We start from the raw sequence: 13141 nt of genomic DNA, 5'->3' as shown, positions 1-13141 counted from the left end.
TCTATATTGTGTACACCAATCTGTTGATATGTATATTCTGCACTGGGATTCATTTTCACAAGCCTTATTTTACTACCACATACTAGGTGGTTAATATAATCAATTAAGTATTGCTTATATGTTGAAATCACTGAAAACAAGAATTGATTTTAGTAATCTGACTCAGCAGTACTGGTCTCAGTGAATGAATGAATAAATGAATGATTAAATGAATGGGCTTTAAAAACATTGAGTTGTTACAGCACTCATGTTCATCACAAATGGAAACATTCTTTTTTTTTTTTTTTTTTTTTTTTTTTGGTTTTTCAAGGTAGGGTCTCACTCTGGCTCAGGCAGACCTGAAATTCACTCTGTAGTCTCAGGGTGGACTCGAACTGTCAGTGATCGCCCTACCTCTGCCTCCCGAGTGCTGGGATTAAAGTCATGTGCCACCATGCCCAGCTGGAAACATTCTTAAAAATAATTACAGTTGCCATTTAAAAGCATATTTAAGGCAGACACAAGGTGAAATATATCATATAATTGATACAGTGGCACAAATCTGTAAAAAACTTTGAAGTTCAAAATGATCAGATGAGCTGACAGCAATTCTATAACACACATAGTAACAACATCCCCCCTCACAGGAAGAGATGTACAACATAAAATTAGAAGCAAATCTCTATGATTTCTGGCTTGTTGCATCTTCTTGGAAAAGTGAACAAAATGTGTGTCATGTGGAAGAATTTTAAATTAACTAAGTGCATCTGCTAGCTTCAAATTAACAAAGATGATCCTAACAATTTTTAAGTATTTAGTAATTCTCTTTAAAGCCATTCAAACCCCTCACACTAGATTGTAGAAGTATTGAAATGAGGAAAGTAGGAGTGTATCACTATTTCCTTTGGGGGAAAAAAAAATGTATTTTGTAACCACAAATAGGTATAGTTGTTACTAGCCTTTGAAAGAAAATATAAGAACTCACAAAAAGGTTACTTGTAAAGATATAGTTAACAATGTGCTAACATTTAGAAGCCAAAATGTGGAAAGTGATATAAAATACCAATCATACATCCACTTAGCCAAGGCAAGAGAAAACTAACAGCCCCTGTCAGTATGTAACTGCAACTCTGTGTCAGGCAATGAGATCAGTGAAATGCATTTTGATATTATAACATATTCACATGATCTGATATCTTATATGCATGAGACAGAAAGAAAGCAGAATTAAAAGAAAAGAGGTTTTAAAACTGATTAAAAAATTGTACCTCTAAGGGATGTGATGATCTGGACTGATGCTAGCTATATTGTTGAATTGTATGAATATTTGAGGCAATTTGAGCTACATTTTAATTACTAATAGGATAAGATGATAGAATCCATATTTATTAACCAATATGAAATGTATAAAATTAATATTTTAATAGTAAATATAAATTTCTAACCTTAGTTTTTTCATAAATATACTTTGAAATTAATGGACATGGTCTCTCTCGCTCTTATACTCTTCCTCCTTCCCTTTCCTCTTCTTCCTTTGGTTCTTGCTGTTGTTTTTGCTTTGTTTTGTTTGAGAAAAGGTCTGTGTTATCCAGGCTGACCTTGAATTCTTAACGTGTGTATGCCAGCCTCCCAAGCATCTGGGTTACATTGTCTATTACAGTACCTAATTTAGACTTTGCATTTTAGAACAAATTTATATTTATAAAAATAATAATTGAGCAGAAAGCTTAGCATTCTGTATACCCAATATCACCCAAACCCTACATACATTATACTTGATGACCTAGTACTAATGATATATAAATGACTAAAGTCCATAGTTTTTCTTAGGATTCCTTCTTAGTATTGCATAGTTCTTGTGTGGTTTAACCAGAAAATTGTGCCATGTATCCATTTCAGTATAATTCTAAATGGCTTTTCAGCCCTAAAGTCCCTGTGCTCTGTGTTAGGCTATCTACACACTACAACCAGTGATCTTTTAACTGTCTCTGTAATTTGACCATCTCCAGAATAACCCATAGTTGGAGTCCTATACACTATGACACCTGTTTAGACTTGAGATGGTTGGCCCATAAGATATTGCGAAACTGCCTTCTGAAGTGGATTATATAATTTTGCATTCCCCCTGGCAATGAGCAAGAATTTCTTTACTCCAGATCATATATTTGTTTATGGTGACAATTTATATTTTAGCCATCATGCAGTACTAAAATCAGGCTTTAAATATGATTTTCTTTAAGGGAGGCCTCTTTATCAAAAGGTTCAAGTAGGGGGGATATTCTTGGTCAATATATTTTTTTTTCATCCTAAGCTCAGTATTATATGTCTGGTGAAAATGCTAAGCACAAATCAATACAGGTATCACTCTGTGTTGTTGAGATGTGTTAATGATATCAGTGCTCCATGCCAGGGAGATAGTGATCACATTATTCTCTGTGGTTTGGGTATAGGCAGAAAGCAATGGACTGTTCAGATTGAGACACATGGCTCGTTGACAATCAGACACATTCATCTACATGTTGAGGTAGTAGCCTTGACATTGGTCATATGGTTCATAGTCAGAGTGTTCAACAAGGTCTGGGAGATGGATCAGATGGTGAGAGCATGTTCCACAAGCACAAGTTCTTAATAGGCCTGGCACTGCCTGAGCTCAATTCCCCAGAACACTCATAAACATCTGGATGTGAATGCACAAGTGTAACCCCAGTCCTATGGAGAACAGAGACCAGAGACTCACTGGCATTCTTGAAAACAACAGCTCCACATTCAGAGAAACACTCTGTGTCAAGGAAATATGCAAATAAATGAGAGAGGAAGAAAATCCAATGTTCTTCTTCTCTGGTCTTTACACACCTGTGAGTGCATCTCCACATATACATATAACACACATGAATGCATACACCCAGCATACCAGGCATACTACACACACACAAAGTATTCAATGAGAATAGAACAAGACAAATACAGAAATTATCAAAATATTTTAACAGACTTCTGTTAAAAGGATTATATTTTTTTTAAATTGAAATTTATCCTGATTCATAAAAACATTTGACGTGTACATATTTTGGGGTACAGTGTGAGGTTTGATACATGTCTACTTTGTATAATCAGGGTAAATATATCCATCTTCTTAAATGTTTATCACTTCTTTATGATGAAGATATTTTATTTTTTTTAATTTAATTTATTAGTTTTCATTTCAGTGAATACAGGCAGTTTGGTACCATTATTTAGGCTCATCTGTGATCTACCCCCTCCCATTAGACCCTCCTTGTTAATGAAAATGGGTAGTGCATTGTGGAGTTAGCCCCCAGTTATTAGTATGATAAATGTCTCTGCAAATCATGACCCAACATGTAACTCTGACATTCTTTCCGCCCCCTCTTCCTCAAGATTTCCCTGAGCCATGTTGGGTTCATTTTTGGTCTGCTTCAGTGCCGAGGTGTTGGGGGCCTCTGAGGCTTTGGCTCTCTGATTTGGTAGGAGTTGATTTTTCTCTGCGTTGATCTCCTTCCCCTTTGTGCTGGTATCCGGTTCACAGGAAAACATCACCCTTGCTTATTTTGCCAGTTGTCCTTAGTTTCAGTTGGGCCCCTTTTGAGGTATGTTGGGGCAGCTCTCTTCTTAGGATCTGCATCTATCTGGAAAAGAGAAGCAGATTCTCCAACGGAGAGTAAGTTAGCACCCGGAAAATTGAGATAACACTTACTTTTTTGATAGACAGTTTGATAGGTGTAGGCCCTCTTATACCCCGTGATTGATGGTAGCTTGATATTGTAGAGTGGGCTTGTGTTTGGGTATAGTTCTGACTTGTTTCCCAGCTCCAGCTAAGGGTCTAGTACCACTGAGTGGATCAGTTAGCCAAATCAAGAGCAATTGATTCCTCACCATGGCTGTGTACCACTATTGCACTTGTGTGCATCACATCCGGTTATTTGTTGCTAATTAGGTTAAACAATGTGTTGCTTGGACAGATCTTGGTCATTTCCCCCAGTCACCTATGTAGCGCCTTCTGGCACTAGATACGCTGACTGTCTGGGGACTGACTCTCTCCTGGCTTCCAGCCATGTCGTTCCATTTTACGCGTCAGCTGTGTATGGAGTCTTCAGCAATAGGGTCTTATCACTGGCCTTTGGTGGGTCATCAAGTACTCTGACAGAAGTCTGTCATTGTTTTGGGAAACCTTGTAGGTTTCTCTGATCAAAAGCTCATTTAGATGGTAGGCCCAAGCTGGAAGTGGGGGTTACAGGCCAGTGCCCACTAATAAATTGGGGTAAAACATAACTAATATACAAGAGTTAGAGAGGAGAGAGATAGAGGGGAGAGGGGGAGAGGGAGGGAGGGAAGATGTAGGAGATGTAGGTCAGTCTTGATCCTACCCTCTCCAGTGTCTTGTGGTTCAGGTATTTCCTGTAAGGGTCTAGTGAAGGTTTAGCCATTTGGTCTGTCTTTTAGGAAGTAGAATTTTATGGTACCATTGCCATTTGGGTCCGGATTACTGTTTTCCACCCTTTGTTTCCCTCCCCGCCTTCCCATCCACCTTATTGTCTAGTCCATGAGGTGCTTGGTGGGTATGTAAGGCATCTTGGGCAGATTCAGGTTAGGTGTTGCAGATGAGTGAGACTATGTGTCGATTTTTTTTCTGTGATTGGGTAAGTTCGCTGATAATGATCTGTTCCAGGTTCAACCATTTTTCCTCAAATTTCTTTATGTCGTTTTTTTTCTTACTGCTGTATAGAATTCCATTGTGTAGATATACCACATCTTTGTTATCCATTCTTCTAATGATGGACATCTGGGTTGATTCCAGCTTTTAGCTATTACGAATTGAGCTGCTACAAACATGGTTGAGCAAATCTCTCTGGCTTTTGGTTTGAAGGTTTTAGGGTACATGCCCAGCAATGGGATAACTGGGTCTGTTGGTATTTCTATAGTCAGCTTTTTCAGGAGTCTCCATATTGCTTTCCAAAGTGGTTGTACCATCCTGCATTCCCACCAACAGTGAATGAGTGTCCCTGCTTCTCCACATCCTCGCCAGCATTTATTTTCATTTGACCTTTTGATGTTGGCCATCCTTATTGGGGTAAGGTGGAATCTCATAGTTGTTTTAATTTGCATTTCTCTGATGATTAGGGATGATGAACATTTTCTTAGGTGTGTGTTTGCCATTTGTATCTCTTCCTCTGTGAATTGCCTGTTTAACTCTGTGCCCCATTTTGTGAGTGGGGTATTTCTCTTCTTATTGTTTAGACTTTTGAGTTCTTTGTAAATTCTAGAGATAAGGCCTCTATCAGTTGGATAACCTGCAATTATTTTCTCCCATTCTGTGGGTATTCTATTGGCTTTGCTTATTATATGCTTGTCTGTAAAGAAACTCTTCAGCTTCATATGATCCCAATGATTGAGTGACTGTTTAAGAACTTGAGCCACTGGGGTTTTATTCAGGAAGTCTTTTTCCATTCCTATATAAAAGGATTATATTTTTGTGTTTCCAGATTACCAAAGAAAGTTTCCCTATTCTCAAAAAAAAAAAAATTTTACTAATATGTCTAGCAAATGGGGTAAAGAATTCATGAATCAATATCTATAGGGAGGGTTAGCTTACTGCCTGAGATATAACTGTTAAATGTTTGGTCAGATACCCAGTGGGAATATAGATGTTAAGAGGGAAAAAGGATAGGAGGCATGTAAGGGGTGTTTGATATAATGTGACCTTGGGCAAGTTAAGTAGCTCTCCTGGGGAGTGAAGGAAAGAAGGACCAATGCAACATCTAAAAGGGTCAGGAAGAAAATGAACCAGTCCAGGGCATTATACTGCACAAAAGAAATGAAAAGATAGAAAACTTTTGTGGTTCTAGCAGGTCCCTGAAGCCCAGAACCTAGTGACACAATGATGCTTTGTCCAGATTTATTTCAACTGCTTCCTCTGCCCTTATTCCTGAATATTGCACCCCCTCCCACACAGAGTCAGTCATTAGTAAGATTACATGATGGTAATGAAGTATTTCAGTTTCTCCATCTGTATGCTTACTTTGTACCTGTCCCTGCAGTACCAGGGAATCTTAACTACTATACCTGTGAGGAAATTATCACATGTGGTTATTCTACAAAGGAGAACTGGAAAATTTAGGATTATATATGTCAGAATCAGGAGAGCTATGACATTGGTGATAACCCATTCAAAACTAAAAATAAAAAGATCTCAAAGAACATTAAGTAGAAGAGACTACTGGTATTCAACCTAAAATGAACACTGTTTATATACTACAATCAAAAAAATTAATTTTCAACAATAGTTCATTTTGTTTTGTTATAAAACTGTGATTTTTTAAAACTAATTCCATTCATAAGCAATTAACTAAAATGACTTCATTTTCTATATTTTTAAAATATGCTAATAAACATTGACATCACTTCTGCCTATGCATGAGAACATCTTATTTATTTATTTTTTGTGTGTATGTTCTCATTTTTTGAATCTAGTTTTGCTAGAAAAGGCATTTTAAGAGTGCTAAATAGAGCTGGGCGTGGTGGCGCACGCCTTTAATCCCAGCACTCAGGAGGCAGAGGTAGGAGGATTGCCATGAGTTTGAGGCCACTCTGAGACTCCATAGTGAATTCCATGTCAGCCTGGGCTAGAGTGAGACCCTACCTCAAAAAACCTAAACAAAAAAAAGTGCTAAATATTATGTTAAATGCAATTTTTCTTATAACCGGTCATTTCTAAGGCATATCTATTAACTAATTTAACTGAAGTTTTCTCTGAATTTCTTCTGTTTCATGTAATAAATACAGTTTAAGTTTATTGTAAAAGGTTTATATATTCTTCTGCTATTAATTGGATTTTATTAGTTCTATAATTTTATTTGCATTTAATTTTCCAAAGAATGTTTTCCATTGACTTCTAGCAAGGTTATCTTCCTGAATAAATGAAGAATGTTCATAACTATTCAAGAATATATAATGACCCATTGATATAGCAGCTGTGAAAATAATAATCCTCTATGTCAGCTTTATCCAAAGTACGTAAAATATGTTATATGAGATCATTGTAAGTGCAAAACAAATGCAGCCATAAATGAAATGAGAGTACAACTGGAAAAGTCATTTTCACTTCTCTCCTTAGTATCTGGCTATACAGAACCTCAAGCCTGAAAGTTTCAGCTTGGCACTAATATCTCTACCTCCTTTTAAGCATATTCCTGTTTCTCTCCTTAGAAAATGAAACCCCTCATTCTAATTCAATATGAAGAATGCCTTTTCTCTAGGGATGTGCCTAAAGCTTCTATTTTCTTTTTCTTTTTCTTGGATTTTCAAGGCAGGGTCTTGCTCTAGTCCAGGCTGACCTGGAATTCACTATGTAGTCTCAGGGTGGCTTTGAACTCATGGCAATCCACCTACCTCTGCCTCCCAAGTGCTGGGATTAAAGGCGTGCACCACCACATCCAGCTTGCCTAAAGCTTCCAAAGTAACATAATTCAGATATGACTGGAAGGCCACAAAAATAGATACTTATGTTTCACAGACACAAAGATAATTAACACCACAACACTTCCAATTCACAGGTAGGAATTAAATTAATGGCATAAGGTAGTGTGCACACCATTTTGGAAACAATGCTATTTAGTCAAATTTTAATAAAATTGTTGTTATTTCTTTCATATCTATTCCATTGTTCCTTATTTCTGTTCAGGAATGCATTTTTCTCTTTATGAACTGATACAAAATTTTCTGTATTTATATTTTGTACATTTGCATATAAATTTAAATAAAACACTATAGAAAGGATAGTGCAAAGGGTCCACAGTTATGATAAAAATCTTGAAAGTGAGAGTAGCATTAATATAAGGGTATAAGTATTAAGAGAAGTGTTTACTGGGCAGTTTGATAAGCATAGTATATACACTTATCCAGACATCAGCAGATGTTACACCCCGAGGGCTCATGACTACCCCTGTTCTAAGTTTTCAGTATCAGGGATGTATTCTCCCCACATGGAGCGGGCCTCCAGTCCAATTGGAGGGCAGTTGGTTTCCACCATGACAGACATGCCACTATTGCACCCATTGGCTCATTTGGCCTGGCTGGCCAATTACAAGGTTTTCAGTGTCCACTGTTGAGTATTTTTACTGGTGGTATCTCTTTCTCCCATTGAACTACATGTAGAATGGCTTCTTCCAGCTTTCTGTCAGCTGGTCTACATGGAGGAGGTTATCAGCTCAGTTCCAGGAGGATTTTTCAGTGGGCTTGCAGCCCAAGTATGTGGAGTCTTCAGCAATAGGGTCCTACCATTGATTCCTGGTGGGAAACCAAGGGCCTCAGCAATGGCCTATGTGCTTGCATATCTATTACCTCACCGTGCCTGACACTACCTACACAAGACCATCATAAGAGGAGGAAAAGATCATGACATCAAAATAAAAGAGAGACTGATTGAGTTGGGGAGGGGATATGATGGAGAATGGAATTTCAAAGGGGAAAGTGGGGGAGAGGGTATTACCATGGGATATTATTTATAATCATGGAAAATGTTAATAAAAATTGAGAAAAAAGTCTTGTAAATGGGTTGGAAAGTATTATTCTCTTAAGATTAAACAGTTTAAAATAACTCCCTTCTGTATCAGAGGTGTAACAAGAAAAGAAAACATAGACTTATATCCCTGATGAATTTAGATGCAAAATTCCTGAACAAAATCTTTACAAACTGAATTCAAAAACACATCAAAAGCCGGGCATGGTGGCACACGCCTTTAATCCCAGCACTCAGGAGGCAGAGGTAAGAGGATTGCTGGGAGTCTGAGGCCACCCTGAGACTCCATAGTGAATTCCAGGTCAGCCTGAGCTAGAGTGAGACCCTACCTTAGGAAAAAAAAAAAACAAAAAAAAAAACCATCAAAATCATCATCCATGTTGATTAAGCAGGCTTTATCCTAGGGATGCAGGAATGGTTCAACATACAGAAATCTATTAATATAATATGCCACGCAAACGATGTTAAACACAAAAACCACATATTCATTATAATAGATGCAGAGAATACAACATGACTTCATGATTGAAATGCTAGAGAGACTAGGCCTGGAGTGTTTATATCTCAATATAATAAAGGCTATATACAAAGCATCTAAAGCCCAAATCATATTTAATGGGGAAAGACTTAAGGAGTTTCCATTGAGATTGGGAACAAGATAGAGGTTCCCACTATCAACATTGCTCTTCAACATAGCGCTAGGAGGCCTAGCTCTAGCAATAAGACAGGAGAAAGATATAAAAGGAATATAAGTTTGAAAGGAAGAAGTCAAACTGACCTTATTTGCAGATGAAATGATCCTATAAATAAGTGATCCCAAAGGCTCTACCATCAAACTTCTAACGATGATTAATTCCTTCAGTAAAGTGACAGGATACAAAATCAACACACAAAAATCAGTAGCCTTCCTATATGCAAAAAAGTCAAATAGGCCCCCAACACCTCAGCACTGAAGCATACCAAAAATGAACCCAACATGGCTCAGGGAAATTTTGTGGAAGAGGGGGCGGAAAGAATGTCAGAGTCACATGTCGGGTCATGATTTGCAGAGACATTTATCATACCAATAACTGGGGGCTAACTCCACAATGCACGACCCATTTACATCAACAAGGAGGGCCCAATGGGAGGGGGTAGATCATAGATGAGCCTAAACAATGATACCAAACTGCCTGTATTTGCTGAAAAGAAAACTAATAAATTAAATTTTAAAAAAAAGTCAAATATACAGAGAAGGAAATCAGTGAGTTTGTCCCATTTTCAGGATATATATATATATATATATATATATATATATATATATATATATATATATATATATATATATCTTGAAATAACACTAACCAGGATGTGAAAGGATTATATAATGAAAACATAAAATCACTCAAGAAATTGAGGAGGACACGAGAAGATGGAAAGACTTCCTATGCTCCTATGGACAGGTAGAATTAGTATTATAAAATGGCAATTCTACCAAAAGCAGTATAGAGACTCAATGCAATAATAATAAAAATACCAGCTACATTCTTCACAGAGATAGAAAAAATAATATCAAAATCCATATGAGACTGGAAAAATGGATTAATGGTTAAGGAACTTGCCTGTGAAACCTAAGAACATGTTCAAATCTCCAGGTCCCATGTAGCCAGACACACAGTGACATAAATGTGCAATGTTGCACATGTGCACAAAGATGCACATGCATCTGGAGTGTGTTCACAGCAGCTAGAAGACCCTGATGCCCCCATTCTCTCTCTCTCTCTCTCTCTCTCTCTCTCTCTCTCTCTCTCTCTCACACACACACACACACACAAATTAAATTTTAAAAAGTGCTTTAAAATTAATATTGAATGGCAGAAGGCTTCAGATATCCAAACATATCCTCAACAAAAGAAATACCTCTGAATATATCACCATACCTGATCTAAAGCCATACTACAAAGCCATAGTAACAAAAACAGCATGGTTCTGGATTAAAAACAGACATATAGATGAATGGAACAAAATTGAAGGCCCAGCCCTCACTGCAAGTAACTACAGCTCTTTGATCTTTGATTAATATGCCAAGAAGGTACACTGAAGAAAGACAGCACATTCTTTGACAAATGGTCTGGACAAATTGGATAGCCACATGTAGAAAACTGAAACTAAGGCTGAAAGGATGACTTAGTGGCTAATGCATTTGCCTGCAAAGCCAAAGGACCCAGGTTCAATTCCCCAGGACCCATGTTAGCCTGATGCCGAAGGAGGTGCACACGTCTGGATTTCGTTTGCAGTGGTTGGAGGCCCTGGTGCACCCATTATCTCTCTCTCTCTCCCTCTTTCTATGTCAAATAAATAAAAGTAAAATGTTTAGTGCTGGAGAGATGGCTTAGTGGCTAAGTGCTTGCCTGTGAAATCTAAGGACCCCGGTTTAAGGCTCATATTCCCCAGGACCCACATTAACCGGAGGCACACACATCTGGAATTCGTTCACAGTGGCTGGAGGCCCTGGCTTGTCCATTCTCTCCCCCCCTCTCCCTCTTTCTCTCTCCATCACTCTCAATTAAATAAATAAAAAAATGAACAAAAAAATTTTTTAAATAAAATCTTTAAAGAAATGAAACTAGACCCATTTCTCTCACCATGCACAAAAATCAACTCCAAATTGATTAAAGATCTCAATATAAGACCTGAAACTCTCAAACTACTGGATGGATGGAAAAAAAAAAAGAAAAAAAAAACAGAGGGAACACTTCCTGAACAGTACACCAGTAACCTATGACATTAAACAACCAACCAGTGGTATCCCCTGAAGCTAAAATAAATAAATAAAAACTTTTGTAAAGACAAACATACCATAAATAGACTCACCAGACTTCCCACAGAATGGGAGAAAATCTTTATCAACTATACCACTGACAGAGGCCTAATATCTAGAATCTACAAAAAGCTCCAAATCTAAGTAATAAAACAATCAAACAATCCACTCAAAAAAAAAAAAAAATGGGGCAGATAACTGAATAGGGACTCCTCAATGTCACAAGCACAAATGGCTAATACTCACCTAAGAAAATAATCAACATTCTTTACCATCAGGGAAATGCAAATTAAAACAACTATGAGATTCCACCTTACTCAGAAAAGGATGGCAAGTATTAAAATAATCAAATTTAAGGATGCAGAAAACAAGAGTTCTCATCCAGTGCTAGTGGGAGTCAAAATCCATGTTGAGCTGTCGATCAGAGAGACTTACAAGAGCCCCAGCAAAAGAAAGGCTTCTGTCAGAGCATTTGATTACACATCCGAGATAAAAGGTAAGACCCTACTGCTGAAAACACTCTACCCTGTGGGTGCAGAACATTGAGAGATTCAGCTGAATCTAAAAGGAAGCTAGTTCCAAGATGGCTAGCCCATATAGTGCTGAAATCCACTACATGTGCTATTGGGGAAATTGGACAACAATACCATTAGCAAGCAGCACACAATGCTGTATGAAAACAACCAACTTTACAAGATATACACATCTGCACAATACTAGCACACAGCATAGGTGGGCAACGAGTGACACTTTGTTTAGCTATGATATCTGCTCAGTGGAAAGGAACCTATAATTCAAACTAAGAATAAAGGTTATCAAGTCAAAGAAATTCAATGTTAAATAAAACCATTTGGAATTTGTCCTTTGAAATAAATCTAAGTAAATATTGATTTACAGGAGAAAGCATATCAATAGTTTGTTGCAAAGGATTAATACTACATCTAGGAAAACAAATAAATATCGCAAATTAACTGCATCATATTTACCAATATCCTACATTATTAGCAAATCTACCAGTGACTGCAGAGGTGCAGTCTATTTCCCAGGCAAATCTGAAATCCACTTAAGAGTCATAACAAGATGGCAATTCAGATTTCAGAATAATAAATTCAGCTCTTCATTTCCAAAAAGGGATCACCTTGTAGGTTTGTCAAAAATAAAACAAAAGAAGCATGTGTGATGTTTTCCATTAGTTCTTAGTATATCTCCAGATGCGGAGATCAACTTAAATCAATTTGTATCAAGATCATGATTAGCATGAGCCACATAAAATTTTTTATCAAGTGAATGCCAATGAAAAGGAGGTATCTCTATAACAAGAGAGATGAGTGTGGTGGTTTGATTCATGTGTCCTCCATAAACTTAGGAGTTCTGAATGCTGGGTTCCCCAGCTAATGTAGATTTGGGAATTAATGACTGTTGGAGCAGTGTATTGTTGAGGGTAGGCTTATGGATATTATAAGCAGGTTTCCACTTGCCAGTATTTGGCATGATGTTGGCCAGAAGTGATGTCCATACTCTGTTCATGTCATTGTTTTCCCCTGCCATCATGGAGCTTACCCTCAAGTCTGTAAGCCAAAATAAACCGTATTTGCTCACAAGCTGCTCTTGGTTTGGGTGATTTCTGTCAGCAATGCAAACCTGACTGCAAGTTGGTACTGAGGAATGGGATTGCTGCTAGACACCTGACTATGTGGCTTTGGACTTTCAGAGTTGATTTTCAAGAAGAATGTGAAAGGATATAAAACCTTGGCCTCATAGCTATCTTGCAGCACTGTAAGTACAGTTTCAGGGACTATTTTGGTCAGACTTGAAAGATCTGAATGGAG

The sequence above is a fragment of the Jaculus jaculus genome, chromosome 10 (genome assembly GCF_020740685.1).
Source record: "Jaculus jaculus isolate mJacJac1 chromosome 10, mJacJac1.mat.Y.cur, whole genome shotgun sequence".
NCBI lineage: Eukaryota > Metazoa > Chordata > Mammalia > Rodentia > Dipodidae > Jaculus > Jaculus jaculus.
The sequence above is the reverse complement of the archived record's forward strand: the minus strand, read 5'-3'. Positions refer to the sequence as shown.